The sequence below is a fragment of the Puma concolor genome, chromosome D1 (genome assembly GCF_028749965.1).
Source record: "Puma concolor isolate L17-30 chromosome D1, mPumCon1.1.hap2, whole genome shotgun sequence".
NCBI classification, from domain to species: domain Eukaryota; kingdom Metazoa; phylum Chordata; class Mammalia; order Carnivora; family Felidae; genus Puma; species Puma concolor.
In genome coordinates, this window is record NC_141676.1 from 19,686,333 (window position 1) to 19,703,239 (window position 16,907).

A 16,907-nucleotide genomic window follows, 5' to 3' on the forward strand; every position below is an offset into this window, starting at 1 on the left:
ATTCCATGATCCCATTCCCCTGTTAAATACATGTTTTCAACACTTACCCTGATCAAGAGGTACATTCGGTCTTGGGAAACACTTCTTAGAAGCCAACATATTTGGAGGTTTGAGGGTATATTTTTAAGGACCACGTGCATGCTGGAAGAAAGTGACTAGAATTCCACCCCCTCTTTTTTTCTTGTTGTTGCCACCAGCATTCAAGTCTCAACTACCTCCAAGTATTTGCAGTGTTCAACTTCAGAACAATTAAGACAGTATCTGCTATTCGCATACCTTCACTATCAAGGAGCAAGCTCTTTTAAATGCCCCTCTCCCTCCCTATGCCACTCTGCTTGACACCTTGGAGAACCAGATGATAGGTTTCCCCATGCCTTGTCAGATGAAAGGCACATTTGGGAGAACAGGGACTTAGAGGGTCACTCAGGAATATCTAGAGTGGGTTTCATGGTGAGGATCTAAGCAAAGACAAGGAAGCCAGAGCAAGCACATGATAGGGGGCTGAAGCTAAAGGGGTAGGGTGGGTTGGGGCTTGGGATGCCAGCATGCTTTAGTTTAGCAGAGGCTATATAGAAAAGGATCAGAGCTTGAAAAACAAGGACCACAGGGAGAAAAGAACTATCTCAGGGGTGCTTCAAGATGGCTGCCTGAGTGTGGTCTTAATCTCATGCTTGGTAGACAGTTGTCTACCCTACCCGAACTCAGTGAGCAAGGAGAGCTCAATCACGAGTTCATGTGGAAGGTCTGAATTGGCTAAACCTTTTATCTTTTCACCATTAAAAATGCCTTGAAACTAGCTGCTTGGATCACTATTAGGCCAACGGCAAAAAATGGGCCTCACATTCTTTAATTGGTAGTCCAATAAATATAGGCTGTGGAACAGAGGAAGAATGGATTAACATATCTGCTGGATTGGCCAGTTTTTTGTATTTATTGACAAGGCTAGGAGTTGAATAACAAATTGGGTCTGGATCTTGCCATGAGAAGAGAGATTTTCAGCTCACATGTGACAAATTTCCATTAGTTCTAGCTTACCACTCAAAAGTGGAAATAAAATGGCAGGGTAGGGGTGGGTGGGTAGAAAATACAATTTATAGGGATAGTGGGTTTTCCAAGAACCACACTTTTTGTAGTGATTGTTTTTGAGAAGGAGAGCATTCACTGTGACCTCAACAAATTCTGATATGGTCAAACCTGGGATCTGTTTTATTTTGTAGAGGCGGAGATTAACATTGTGAGGCTGGACTAACATCTATGGCTGGACTGGGATCCCTGAAGGGCATTTGGGTCAATAGGAACTGATAGAAGATGAACCTTAGAGCCTAACAGGGTGACTCTGGCTCACGAATACTGGGCTTCTGAGATCACTACAAATCACCCTAGACAGTGCTGGTAAATGTCACTTACCTCACCATCCAGGAACCTGTGGTTCAGAACCCATGAAGAAAAGCCTTGGGTTTCAAATGAAAATGTCTAGAGTGAAGCCATCACAATGTGGTAGAATGAAATGCAAATTTAATTGGAGGAAAAAAAGTCTGGATGATTCCATCCTGTATTCAGGGGCAGTCCAATTCTGAGGATCCTTCTCTTTCTCTTCTTCCTACCTCCACATTCTTAATCAGTCCAAACAGTCATGAGTAAGCGCTTTCATTATATCTGACTGGGACTAAGGGATTTCTGGTCTTTCCATCTAGTTTTAATTACATCACACTCAGATACCTCGAGTATCTTCATTGAGTGTGACTGCTCTGGCAGAGTCTTGCAACTTCACTTTGGAAGAGGTAGGATGTGCTGTGGTTTTCCTCACCTAGGGACTGAATGCTGGGCTGTTGGGCATGAGGCAGGGGCTGTTGGGCATGAGGCAGGGGCTGTTGGGCATGAGGAAAGAGGGAAACCAATGTTAGTCATCTGGACATAACTCAGAGGGGAACTTGCCAAACAGAGAACAAAGCCACTGCCCATAAGACGGGCACCTTGGAGAAAGAGCTGAGTGGGTAGTGAATGGAGGAAGAATGGTGATCAGGAAGGGGTAATTATGGCAAGCGTTAATAGGAAGATGAATGTGAGCAGCAACATTGCAGAAAGCATGAGGCAAAGGATGAGGTGTGTCCTGGGTGTTTGAGGACTGCTCTGAAAACTCATCTGGTCTCCTCTTGATCGTTGGCGCTCCTACAACAAGCAAGAATGAAAGGGATATGGTGTCAGCAACCTATATTCCATCACTCACAGTTCTCTGTGAGCATGCAGTTCCAGACTCTCCCGTCCCTCCCTCAGTGATATCATTTTGGCTTCCTTGAGGGTGGTAGGGACACAATGTTGGTGGTAGGGCAGATGTTCAAGGCTACAGTTAGATAAAGGGATCCTCAGCCTTACCAGCAGACTGCCAAATATGAGTTCACTTCAAATTGGCAGGTCTGGACCAACTTATTCATCAAGAAGTCACATTTCTGGCAAAGTAGAGTTTGTGGTATTAACAGGTCGAACCAGAGAGACCTGCTTCCACTGGTAGCTGAGGGCCAGGAAGTTATGTCATGGACAAATACTTTTAACCCAGCTACTCTGTTTAGGACAGTGACAGCCCAATTGCTCAGAAGGTGCTGCAGAAAGCCTTGTATCTGTTGTGTTATTATCAGCAGGTTCCATTCTGATCCCATTATGACATCACTCTGCCTATAGGAGAAGGCAGAGTTATAAGGCAGCTCACAGGAAATCTTGAGAAGGGGTGGAGGAACTAGGTGACACCTGGTGTGGCTGATGTCCCATTATGGAGATTTAGAGACACAACAGAGAAATTGGAGATTAGCACCCAACCCAAAGAGGAATGGGAATCCTGTGATGTACCCATGTCTCAAATCCCCACAAAGAACCCATTTGGAAATGCTTTGAAATTCTTCTGCATTAAGTGAAAAAGTTTACATCTTTGCATGGTATAGGAGAGTTGAAATAATATTTCAGATTCTCTCAGGGACCTAGATAACCTTTGAAATGTGGGTTGGTTACAGATCAACCTTGAAAAGATAAGTGGCTGTGTAATTCCTAATTCCCAAATGACTCAATATCAAGAGTACTCGATTATGAACCAACCTGAAAAAGGGAAAGGAATGACTCAGGCCAGAGTCTATATCTAAGGATCAAGGAGGTGGTTTCACAGTCTTTATTTGCTACAGTTAAAAAGCCCAATCTAGACCTCAGTTTCAACCGATGCCAACCAGAAAGTCAGAATTTAAGCTGTGAGTGAAGATTCTGGTCTTTGCTATTTGCTCCTAACCAAAATCTGGAACACATCACTCAATATCTTAAATTCCCAACTTATAAAATGAGTGTACTGCTATGTGCCCTATCCACCTCACAAGATTTTATTTTTAAAAACGTAGGTGTGAACATGTTCCACAAATTAAAAAAGGCCTCACCTCTGTAATGGAAATTCTTCTTAGTCACTGTGGTAGTTACTCTGCGTTCTTCAGTCTGAGCATCACAGTGAGAGCACAGATTGGGCAAGCATTGTCATGTAATCAGTTGTCTCATGGGCTGAATTTTTTACAAAGCAAGGTTGAAATGCTCTAGAACCCAGGAGGTTTATGGAGCAATCCCAGAGCCAGGTATAGCCTACATATGTTGGGTGGTGAGAACAAGTTCCACATCCAATTTCACATCATCCCTTGGTTGTTTCTTCTCTTGAGTTCTCACTCACGAGAATCCTAAAACAATGAGGGTCACTGAGGAAGTCTGCTAGGCTTTGGTGATGCCAGCAACTTAGTTAATGTTCCAGGTCATGGCTGTCTTGTTTGTAAAATCCTGCCACATGCAGTTGTGTATTAAATGAGATCATACAAGTAGGATGCCTAGCACTGTGTTGGCATCCAATAAATGTTAGATGAAATTATTAAGGAGGCAGAAGAGGCCAACCTCTGGAGTTTCATCTTCCTTGGTGCCTCAGGATACCTTATTTTCTCCCTGGTTCAAGGCACCAAGAAGCTCAGATGCCTCAAATTGATACCCACAGGGCAGGGCAAAATGACTGCTAAGGAATTTCTACCAAAGAGCCAGTAGAGGGAGCTCCCAGGTAAAACTGCTCTTCTCTAGTCCACTTTTGCTTCATTTCTCTGTAAAACAAATCTATGCTCAGAGGCCACAAACTTTTATTCTACCAGAGACCTTTTTACTTAGAGAAAACCAGATCACTCAGAAAAAGACCTAGATCCAATCCTGCTTTCAGAGAACCCAGGTGTTCTTGAACTTTAGAGACAGGTTGAGTCCCATGGCAAGGTTCAACTCTTGGGCTCCATTTGCAACTTGTAATAGAAAGGACAGTTCCTCTATGGGGGATGATCTGAGGAGATATGGGACTTAGACTTTGAAGCTAACCCTTCTTTGACCCTTGAAATTTTGAATGTGCTCTAGCTTTCCAGTCACCCTCTCCCGACAAATATCTGGATTCATAGTCACTGAAGGACCTTTTTTACAAACTTGTTATAAGGCAGTCATGGAGCCTGGCCACTGTTAAGCAGAACAGTGAAGGAAAGAGTCCTTGCCTGCTGTTAGGAGAAACAAAATGATGGACACGGCATGTGTCTAGGATAAAAGACCTAAAATGGCTGCCAAAGGGTAGCAAGATGGATTTTAGTGAGGATCTGAGTGGAGCTTTTTCCACAGTTCCTTTTCTGTTCAGATTGCTCAGGTCAACCAGGTGGCCTGCCATCAGGGCACAGACCTTTTCCTCGCGCTTATTTTCTGGCTCACAGTTAATCAATGCAATAGTAGGAGCCCCAAGAGATAGTGGGAGATATTTCCAGTCTTTCTTACAATTAACATTTGTTCACAGCCTGATTTTGATTAGCAGTGGCCTCATTTCTTTTAGGGTACCCAAGGGGCTCTGTGCTTCACCTACTTACAGGATGATACATAGCTCAGGAGGAACCCAGAATAAGGTGAACACTTGCCATCCAGGAAGGTTAAAAATATATGAGAGCTCCTCTCCCTCCTGTTGGCATCACTATCGTTAATTTTGATAGTGTATCAAATTTGTTAAATTTGACAGTGTAATTTATTGAGTATTTAGTAATCTCAAGTACTGTGCTAATAGGTATGTACTGTCCCATTCAATCCTTACAGCAACTAAGTGAAAAGGTTCCTATTACAATTTCCATTTTTAAGTTGAAAAGCTGGGACTCTGAGAGGCTAAATAGCCTGCCCTAAGTCAAACAGCTGTTAAGTGTAGTAGCTGGTATACTGAGATACAGAGCAGCCCCTCTTTGAGCCGTAGCTGGGTTTTCCAGAACAGACATTAGTAGAGTTCCCTTCAGCATTATAAGTTTCCACAGGTAAGGGAAGCCTAGGCACACCTTAAGTCACAGAACTGATGGAAATCCTGGTGTTCCTTCTTATTCCATTATTTCATTACTACAGGGCAAGTGTGACCTATCTCAAGAGGAAAAACTACCACCAGGGTGAAGCAGTTCACCTCCTTCTCCCTCTCTAAGATAAACCCTTAGACACTGGACCTAACCACAGAGGAAAAAAAAGGAGCTCATTACTCATATTTGGCAAATGCACTGGACTTTTATAATTTGGGATGAACTAAATGACTGAAAGCTGGGGACCTAGTCCAAGGATAGAATCCTTTAGGGCTCATGTCTATAAAGAAAAGACTCTTTGAGAACTGCCATTAAGAATAATCTGCGGGAGAGGGATAGGATATGGATTTTATCAGCAGCTCTCAAACCATGACTCCATCTAGATCTGTAACTTTGCTGGGCTCTGTTTACCCAATTCTGGTTAAGGCTCATTGCTGGTTCCTTTGACATGGAGGCTTGAACTAGGTAGGGAAAGTACACGCTGTAGAGCTAATATCACAGGAAGTACTTTTCCTTAATCATAGATGACAAAGACTCTACCTTCAGTCACCCCATAAGCTTAGCTGCTGCTTCTCATCCTCCTCTTGAAGTCATCAGAGGGATGCTGTCCAGTGAGAAGGTAGGCTTCTGATGACAAGGAGGAGCCAAAATGAAGGAGCTACTGCCTTGAAGAGCCTGAGAACCACTGGCCACAGGAAGAAGAGAGGGCTCAGGCCCAGTCCTGTCTTGTCCTTTCCTTTAATCCCCTCATCTTCAGGGCTGACACCAAATGCTTTGACTCATGGAATAACTTGCTGTTGTGGGCCACCAGTATTAGTGAATATAGGTTCTAATTAGTTTAAAAGGATATGTTCAGTTGCCAAATCAAAACACAACTTTGGTCTGTATTGTAACTCAGGAGAATTATTAATGTTCTGATTGGATCTCAGACTCATGCATATGAAGGTCTCATTATGATTAGGCATTTATGGTCTGGTTAAGTTCCAGGCCCCTAAAGGGATGCATCAAGCCCTCAGCAAGGACCATCTGCAACCTGCTTCATGTGCATTCTGCTTAGAGCCCTCCAGAGCCAAAGTAGTTATAGAGCATTTATGTTTTACTTGAAATCCCCTTCAAATGCATAGCAGTCTTCCAAGAGGGACCTGAAAGGGTGGCATATTAAGGACAGAGATGCCTTAAGAATGGGAGAAACGCTAATAACAACAGCAAGCATTTAACTGAGCACTTTTTATATACCATGCAATGTCCTAAGCACTTCTTATGTATTGATTTACTCATCATAACTCTGGGAGGGGGGTACTATTATTATTCCCATCTTATAGATGAGGAAACATAGAGATTACTGAACTTTTCTGAGGCCTTTGAGGTATTTAAGTTGGAAAGATTTTTATCCTGATTTCTGCTCTGAGCCCCATGTTAGATTCTCACCTCTTAATGGAAAGATCTCCAAAGTGTTGGCAGGAGCTGGACATGAATGGGTCCCAGGTGAAAAGGAATCCAAAGTCAGTCTTGTGTTGTATTTGTTGTGAATAGTCTATGGAATGCCAGACACCATGGGGACTAATGGGCCCAGAGAAACCTATTGCCTAAGGCCTGAGCAACCATTGAACCCTCCATACCAGGACCATAGAAGACTGGTAACAGTGACAACTACATTCAACTCGTACATGCTCACTCTTCCAAACACCTTAGGGGCTCCTTAAGGACAAGAATTCAATTTGCTCTGAGCAACAGTCAGGATATTGCATAAAGTATGGAGCTGGTTGACTCTGACCCTTGCTTTAGAGATGAGGTTAAGAGGGGCCAAGTGAATCACCTAAGTTCACTATGTTAGGTCAGCAGAGCCTGGGCTAGAACCCAGTTGACACCTGGTTCAACCCATCTATCTAATCACAGGGTCTCTGAATACTGGGGGGATAGGTAAGAGAATGTAGTGGTTGCTGATGAGGGAGGCTACTAGTACTAGGAAAGAAAAGGAAGGTATTCCTTTAATCTGTGTGAGGGAAATAAAGCCTGGAGGGAGAGTCAGCTTGCCTCAGGTCACAGGCCAAGTTTGGAAATGAGCTCATCAATTTCTGTACCCAAATATTCAGCTCACCGATTCCTTGAACATAATATAGATGGTAAAGCTTTTCAAATCTGAGAGTTTATAAATAGTAGCTTAATGTAGAGTAGGAGAAATCCTTTTGCCTTGATGGAAATGACTAACAAAGGAGTGAAAGGGAGGGATAAAGGCTATTTTGCTATTCCTTTTTTTAAACATCACCTCCCCAAATGATTTGTTTTCCAAGTCTGTGTGAATATAGAAAAGTAAGTAGAAGCAAATAACCCTTGTAGTGAATTGGGATCCTAACCCCTGCCCCAGACTGAGGCTAGGTTGAGGCCACTCCTTGGAAATCAGATCTTCCCAAGATCAGTGGTTTTTAACACCCAAGATATGGGTATTAAGGGTAAATCCTATAGGTCTGATACCCTTGAACCCTAATGTAATCATCCCACAAGCTTCCAGTAGGATGAACTGCCACAAAAGCCTGGCCTCCTCACTAAATATTACCAAGTCTTTAGAACTAAAAATCTGGACTTTAATTGATGGAACTTCTTTTCCAACTGATATATCCACACCAATTAACATGCTCACATAAACTCATGGGTGAAAGGATTCCTGATAGAATGGGACACAGGACAGATAATTTTGGAACAGGGAAAGGAAACTTTTGGTGGATTATTGGTCAAGCAAGGGCTTTATAAGTTCCTAAGAACTTAGGGTTGGCAAGGGTCTTACCAAAGGAAGAATGAGTTGCTAAAGGCCTCTTTCACCTTCTGAACTATGAGTGCCATGATGGCTCTCAGGATCCATCTCTTCATTATCTCTGGATCTTCAGAGCCTACTATATGGCCTGCTAATCTAGTGGACTCTCCATAAATTTTTGTTGCGTTCCCAATTTGTCATGAGGCCAGGACTGGGTAAGGGATTACTTTCTTCTGTTCTCCACTAGGGAATGAAGTCATTGAAACTCTAGATCTAGATGAGGAGTAGACAGTCGTACTTGCCTCCAAGGAATCCCTGAGAGACTCTTACAATGTCCAAGGAGGACTTGGAACATTTGCCCCAGTGGAAAGGAGGAGACTCAAGCCTAGCCTCCGGGCTCCAGTGAGTCAAACACAGATGATCTTCTCACATTTATACTCATGAGATCCAGACTTGTGCAAAGTACAGACTGAGTCCATTTCTCCCTACTTGGATGCCTCTCTCTCAGGACTGGGAGCTACTGGGAAAAAAGAGCTTATGGGCCCTGAGCTGGAGTGAAAGGTCCAGGGAAGTTTCCCAGGCCTGTTCCTGGCTTGGCAGGGTCAATGGAGAACATCCTTTGGCTATCAGAGAGTAAGGTAGGGGGGAGATAGAAGAGGAGTCCCAGTGTATATGGAAAGGTCTAAGAACAGCCCTGCTATCTTCAGAAAATAAAGAATCTACCCAGGAAAGGCAGGCATATGGTAGAAATGCCACCCCACAACATACCATAAGAAGATTCTCCCACTACTTCTCTGATGTTTCCTTGGCTCCATCAGTGGTCATAAGTATGTTAATAAAAATAATAGTATCAAATACTTGGTATATTCCAAGCACTGTGCCAAGTCCTTTACAAATAACTCAATACATCATCATCATTAGTCTTTGAGGTAGGTACTATTATTACTCTAATTTTAAGTGTCAAGAAACCAAGGCTTAGAGAGTTTAAATAACTTGTCATAACTCACATAACCAACCAAATACAGGAGCCAAGATTTGAACCCAGGTCTGTTTGGCTGCAAACCCTGAATTATCCACCATTATACTGTATTCAGGAAACTGTTTTGAGTCCAGCCAATCAGAGACCTATGTTGACCTCTATTGCTAATTGAGATGGGAAAGAGGAAAGCATGATTTAAAATTTTTTTAAACATCTGCCTATGTGCACACACCCACAGGTGCAACACATGTGTCACATACGTAGAATATTCTAAAGTGCTTTTGGATAAGCCATCTAATTTCTCATTTCATTCTTAATGGGGTAGGTATTATAATGTGAATACTCCTACTGTTCAGGTGAGGAAAGCAGGTCACAAAGAAGCTAAGTAATTTGTCTAAGATCATATATCTCCTTGGCTCCTTGAATCTATGTGGTTTGAGGCCAAATCCATGGCTCTTTTTTTCTTTTTTAATTTTTAATGTTTATTTTAGAGAAGGAGAGAATAAAAAAGGGAGGGGCAGAGAGAGAGAGGGATAGAGGATCTGAAGCAGGCTCTGTGCTGACAGCAGAGAGCCCCATATGGGGCTTGAACTCATGAACTGTGAGATCATGACCTGAGCAGAAGTCAGATGCTTAACTGACTGAACCACCCAGGCGCCCCCCAAATCCATGGCTCTTTCAACTATAGCATATTGCCACAATAATAAGCCCTACCAGAGTCAGCTAGCATTTATTAAACATCCACCACAGGTCAAGCACTGTGCTAACCTCATTCACAAGCAGTAAGTAATTATTTATCAATTGGTCTTCCAGTCTACTAACTGGGCTGTTGCAGCAGCACCCTCCAAGTCCAGTAAAGGTTATATAAAAGAATAAGAGTAATTCCTTTCCCTCTTTTCTCTTGGTACTCTTAGTAGCTTAGTCTAAGTTAAATGTTTCACAAAAGGGTGTTCTGTCACCTAAAGAACCAGGCAAGGAAGAAAAACTAGATTAAAGCTGAAAACACAATTCTCAAAGTCCCTGAACCAATGATGGAGGGTCAACAGTGTCTTAATTCTGTAGGTTGGATGCATTTTTAATGCCATCTGATTTCCACCCTAGTCCACCTCACATTTCTGAGGTCCCCTCTAGCTTTGCTCCTTAGAGGGTAAGGAGTAAGGAAGCAACGGATGAAGGAAAGGAAAATTCCCTTCCCGTTGGGGTCCATCAGAATATAGGACTTTCTCTTGACTTTTTGAGCCTTAAGTCCTACTTCTTCTATATCAACATCAATTGAACTTACTGCCAAAGTCATTTTTGAGAACCTGTCATTAAATAATTAGCACAATTATTCATGAAGCAAGCTAAGTTTTATTTTATTCATTTGTAGGTGGCGAAACCTAAGTATATATATGAGGCAGAAGTTCTGCTTGATGGAGCCAAGCTTGGAAGTGGTGGGTAGGGACTGGATGGATACTTCCTTTCCAGGCCTGGGCTCTAACCCAAGGCTTCAGCAGACCCAGAAGCGACCAGCAGATGACTTTTAACACCGTCATCAGGAAGTGGTGGACTTTTCACAGAGCGGGACTTGGTTAGAAGAAAACCCCAATGGATAAAAAATGGAGGCCGCTGAATTTTTATGCTGCAGATAGGATTATTGGCTTGATGAGAGAAGATGAGCAACAGTGTTCTCAGTCTGGGATCTGGGTTACTTCTAGCCTCCTCCTGCTGTGCAACTTCATGGGTGTGCAACTTGTGTAGTCACACATAGCCCTGTGCTCAGAAGGGCCTCAAGCTTGGTTTAATACTCTGATGTTACTGTCTTGAAATTCATAATAATTTTGCCTTTGGACTTGTGTAAGTAAAGTCTGTTGGACAGTGGAGAATGTGTCAGAAGAGAAGATCTGGTGCTCACCATTCCTTGCTGCCCCATGGGGTTGGTACTCGCCCAAGAGTACAAAATTCCAGTGGGAGCTCAACGAGACTCCAAGCAAGTGAAAGGTAAGTCTGTGAGTAAATGGGGGATTGACAGTACCAAGAGGTAGTGCCATTTGAACCAGAACTTGCTTCAAATGCAGAAAGAAGGCAGTGGGGTTCTTCGAAATACTAATGAACAAGGAACCCTATTGTACAGTTTCTTATTCTCATTCCTTCCCTGTATTTGCCAACCATCTATGCTGAAAATGATGATATAGGAGGAAAGGGAAGCATAGGACAGCTAATAGTTCTTTTTCCTTTCAGTCCTTCCTTATCATTAAGCTGAAGTCAGAGAGAGCTGGGAGAATGTTTGCATATAAAAAGTGAAACAAAACTAGTTGAGTACATTTTGTTCCATGTTTCCCTTGCTCAGGTAAGAACAAAATACCTATGCACGTATGACCCATGAAATGTGAATTGTGTAATTTTGGTGATTCTGCAAATGAATGAAATGCTCTTCTATAGCATTGAACAATATAAAGATGGGTGGTAAAATTCATGCTAATAATTTGAAATTTTTATTTTTATTTAGCACATGAAACATCAAATAAAAAACATCATGACAAGTTGAGAGAAACACTCAAGGAAAAAAGTTTTACATTTTAGTATCTCTAACAGCACTTTTTTCCTACTTTTTGAACAAGGAGCCCCTCCATTTTTGTTTCATGCTGGGCCCTACAAATTATGTAGTTGGTCCTGTTCCTACCCTTATTTTTCTTTTGAGAAACAAAGGTGAAGCACCCAGGCTCAGATGAAGGGGAAAGGTGGACTTCCTTCTTCTCCTAAGTGGGTAGACATCTGCTTGTGGTAATGCTCTCCAGCGTCGCGTGAAGGGGGAACTGACACTCCTGAATGAGTATGAGGAAACCCAAGACAAATTCAGGTTCACCACATACACTCAGGGATGTCAGATCCACCCCTAAACCAGGTGGGACAGAAGATGAAGAAGGTCCGCTCTTTTGTGGGTTGCCTGTGAGCTCAAATGTGGAGAGAGCTCTGCATAAGTGCACATACTTGTGCATCGTTGTGGTCTTGGCGTGCATATGTGCATGTACTTTGCGCATATATACTTGCATGTGATGTGTGCTTGAGCACCTGGGAGAACTTGAGAGAAGTGGTCTTTACATGGATCTTGGGGGAGTGGCTGACAGACATGAAACACCGTTAAGTCTAGGGTGAAAACGGTGTCCTTCTGGAACTTGGTCCTCAGGAGATCACAGCAGAGTAGAAAGTGATACTGATGAGTCTGGGGGGGCTATGGAGGACATGTGGCTATATTCCTAGGACCAGACTTTTCTTTTTAAAAAAAATTTTTAATGTTTATTTATTTTTGAGAGAGAGAGAGAGAGAGAGAGAGCGAGCGAGCAGGGGAGAGACAGAAAGAGAGGCAGACACAGAATCCAAAGCAGGCTCCAGGCTCTGAGCTGTCAGCACAGAGCCCAACATGGGGCTCGAACCCATGAACTGTGAGATCATGACTTGAGCTGAAGTCAGACGCTTAACTGACTGAGCCACCCAGGCGCCCAGACCAGATTTTTCTTATAACCACTCTCCTCTCCCTCTATATTGAGGGGACAAACACCTGTTGACTTAGGTATAGAACAGAAACAATTTCCTTCTGAGAGGAGTGACAGTTTCCCTTCCAAGGCTAGGAAAGCCTACCCCTCCTCCACCCCTGGACAAAAACTGAGGGGGCAGTTCCCTGACCTGGGACTTCAAGTGATGCGGACACTGGATGTTGGGCATGCTGGCCTGGTTTTACTCCACACCAGCAAATCCATAAGGATGGACAACGCTTCACACTAAGAGCAGGCTTAGTCCGGACTGTGCCCACATCTCACTTCCAGTTCTGTTTCTATGTCTGTACTCATTGCCTTCGGGTTATTCTAGCTTGGAGAGCTAGAATATTCTCTGCCTTGCTGTGACAACAGATGTTGCTGATTCTGACTTCCAAGCACCCCCCTCAAATCTCCCAACCCCCAAACCTGCTGAAAGAGATTCACTTCTCATGTGAATTTGGTAACCCAGCACCCGCCCCCCCCCCCACAGCCATCCCCTCCCAAGTCAAAAAGATACTAACTCACTGCTTCAGAATCACATCCTCATCCTGGTGGTCTTCACTACTACTAGCCCAGCCCCGTCCAGAGAACCATGGCCTGTTACCTTCCCCATATTTCCAAGTGCATTTTAACTTCACGTTCAAATGGTGCCCCCACGTCTATATTTAAAGGCCGTGTGTGGGGGGTATTCCCTCCTCTAGAGACTTGTATTCCACTTCCTGGAGTGGCTGCTCTTCAGAGTGGAGGTGATTCAGCTTTCCTAGAAGATCATTTGCAGGGAAAAAAAAAATACAGTACTACTGCTGAGAGTGCTGCCTGCTTCCTTAGATTAAAAAAAAAAACAAACCCTGCTCTCAGACACATGGACTTCCCACTGACGAGGTCCGGCCAGCACCAGGCACTGAATTTTCACATTAAACATAAAGCTCAGTATCAACGGTATGGGGCAGCAAAAGGGGTAACCTTCTTTTCAGCCTTTTCAACTCTCTGGAGGATTTGAACTCTGGCCCCCAAGGTCAAATGGCTGATGTTCAAAAGTCCCCCCTCTCTGGCGCTCCACCTCTCTTCCCCAAGCTCCTTCCTAACAAAGAATGACTCTCTTTGCTACACACAATAAAGCCCTAGTGGATTTACCCAGATTAGAGAACCCCTTGAAGTCTCTGTCAAAACTAATCTTCTCAGGAGAAACACTTGTTGATAACCACCTTGCTTTGCGTGGCAGCAGGGAAACCAGGGCCCCGCTGGAAAAGCTGGCCTCTGCCCTCGCCATCTCCACCAGGCACCAGGCACCACACAGCCCCTGACCTCACGGAACACTGCCTCCCCCCGCCGTCACATATGCCCTGCAAGCCCCTGTCCCCTTGCAGCTTTTCCACTCCAAACTGGACCCCTCTTCGGATCAGGTTCCCAAAGCAAGGAGGCCAACTCTGCAGCTTCCCAGGCTGTGAGAGACCCTGGCCGGGTGCCAGCCTTTCCCTCCTCTGCCGCCCCCGCGATATAACCCTCCACCCTGCTGAGTTCAGCCTCCCTTGTCTTCTTGCTGCAAAGTTTGCCAGGCGCCTTTTCAGGCGGTTTTCCTCTACACAACCAGCCCTAAGAAATCATGCATAAAGATTTCCCTCTACAGGTGGTTGTGAGCTGTAGCAGTTTTTGCTTTTGCAATGGAAGTGTGTGTGTGTGTGTGTGTGTGTGTGTGTGTGTGTGTGTGTTTAATTTCATTTTACCCATTAATAGGGTTTTTAAAAAATTATTTTGATTGTACCCACAAAGGGTTAGCATTTCCTCCAAATCCCAAGAAGAGAGAAGATTAAATTCTCTGTGCAAGAAATGTTACCACTACCATCACCACCACCATGCTCTGACTCTTTATCTCCCCACACTCCCCACTTTGCTCTGACTTCATGAAGCCTTTTTGCAACTAAATTTTCATGTGCAAAATAATTACAAGAATGAAGACACTTAGTGAATGAGAACCAATCCAAAATATGACAGACTGGAGGAAGCACTTGCCCACTACAGAATCTCCCCTCCAAAAAAACATCAGGGTGGGGGGAGGCGAGGCAGCATCCTCCCCCCAGCTTAACACCACAGGATCGTCTTCCACCTGGCATGACTCCTGCACAAATCACACACACACCACCACGGAAAGCCTGCTTAAGAAGTCTAGGCAATTTGTACAAATATAATTGTTCAGTGAAAAAGACAGTAATCATGGCCAGTCACACAGATCTACTCCTCCAAACATCCACCAACTGACATCATAAACTTTGCAAAAGCCAAACACAAGACAGTGCACGGTATAACCTACCTTGGCGAGCTCCTTCACTTTTTGTGCAAATGTTTCCCCTCCACACGCTTTACATAGATTTCTAGGGAAATTTGGAAGGACTGGTGAGGGGGTGGGAGAGGTGAGGGAATGAGGGTAATATAAATAAGGAAGCATTTTAAATGCACCACGCAAAAAGCTCGGGATTTCACGTTATGTGTCTGCACTCTTCCCGGAGCAAAGCAAAACAGTTCGCGTTCAGTGCCAGACTTGGAGGGAGAGGGAGAAGAGAGAGGGAGGGGGAGACAGGGAGGGGGAGAGAAGGAGAGAAGAGAGGGAGGTGGAGAGAAAGAAGGAGAGGGGGAAGGCTGAAGGAGAGAGAAGAAGAGAAAGAGGAAATGAGAGAGGGATAGAGGGAGATGCGAGGGGAGGTGAGCGAGGAGGGAGGGGGAGAGAGAAAAAGAGAAGAAAGGAGGGGGAGAGCCAGAGGAAAGGAGAGAGAGGAGGCAGCCCCCCTCCCACGTTCCCACCCCCACACATTCAGGCACCTCCTGAGTAACTGATCAGAGCAAAGAACTCATCACCCACGTTCAAAAAGCCCGTTTGAGGACTAAGTCCCCATGCATACACTCTCGGGATCTATTTATAGACAGACCCTAATAATATGCATTGCATTCTGAACGTAAATGTGTGTGCACGGATTACATACAGTTCCTTTGACAGGTATGATTTTTTTTTTTTTTTTTTTTTTTTTTTTGGCACTGCAGTGCGGTCTGATTGTATCTGTTTGGATTTTCTTCTTTCCTTTTTTGCATCAGGAAAACATGCATCAATTTTGAAGGTGTTGGGGGGGAGTGGTGGGGGTCTCAATGCTAATAAAACCCTGTCTTTTTTTCCCCCTGCAAAGCTGGGATATTTGCAGAGTTGGGGCTGTTTGAAAAGGCTCCAGCTCTGGCTCGGTGTAGCACGCCCAGTTCCAGCAGTGTGTGCTATTGACCTGCATTGACGTCAGTGCGTCATTAGGTCTCCCTTAGAAACACTGACTTTCAAAAATAGTATCAAATTAATTCAGTTGGAGCCTGGTGAAGAAAGGCTACTAGCTGGAATCAGCCATAAAACTCCAGAATTTTCAGCCCTAGATCTATCTCTTCTTCTTTTTCTAGGAGCCAAACAGAAATCAGATTGTATGGAAAATGCCATTGATGGGATTTTTTTTCCCTTAAGAAAAGGGACCAAATTAGATTGCAAAACCCAGAACTGCTTTTTTTTTTCCTTTCCCTTCTTTTTTCTGATCTAAAAATAACCCTTTGCTTGAGCTGACTGCGGTATCTTTTGTGTTGCAGCTCTCTGTTTTTAGCAGTATGGTCCCAGTGAAGGGTAGAACTCAAGTACAGATATTGATCTATTGTTATTTGCAAAGCCAGGAATTAATTTTAATAAAACAGGTGTGCCTTTTGGTGGCAGTGGGTAATAGAGAAGAAGGGGCACCATGGGAGAGATTTATGCCATTCACACTTTCCCGTTTCATTTTTTCAATTCATCTTTTTAAGATATAATTCCCACCCCACGTGTCTCACGTGGCCTCTGACCAGCACATGCAACCCCCATTCATACAAACACAAAGCACCAGCGCATTCACACTTAGCAGAGACAGTACATTCATAAGCAAAGGCTGTGCGATGTTCCTTCCTCTCATGGCTGCTTGGCAGAAAAGGCATAGTAACCCACCAAAATAGGATTAGGTTTAATCTGGGGGATTTAAGTATGCAATTTGATAATTATCTTGTATTGTTAAAATCTGCATTTATTAGACTTTTATGGGGAGCCCCTTCACATAGCTAACAGTAGTTTTCATCCATCTATTTTACAAGCATACATTTTTATACATACCTATGAATTATATACATAAATATAAAGGGTGCCCTCCAATGGAAGCAAGATAGATGCTATATAGTGACTCTCAAAGCTTTGGCGGGGCGGGGGGGTGGATATTAGATTATTCTATTTCCAGAGGAGGCAGTTCTGTAGAGTTTTCATTCCCCAT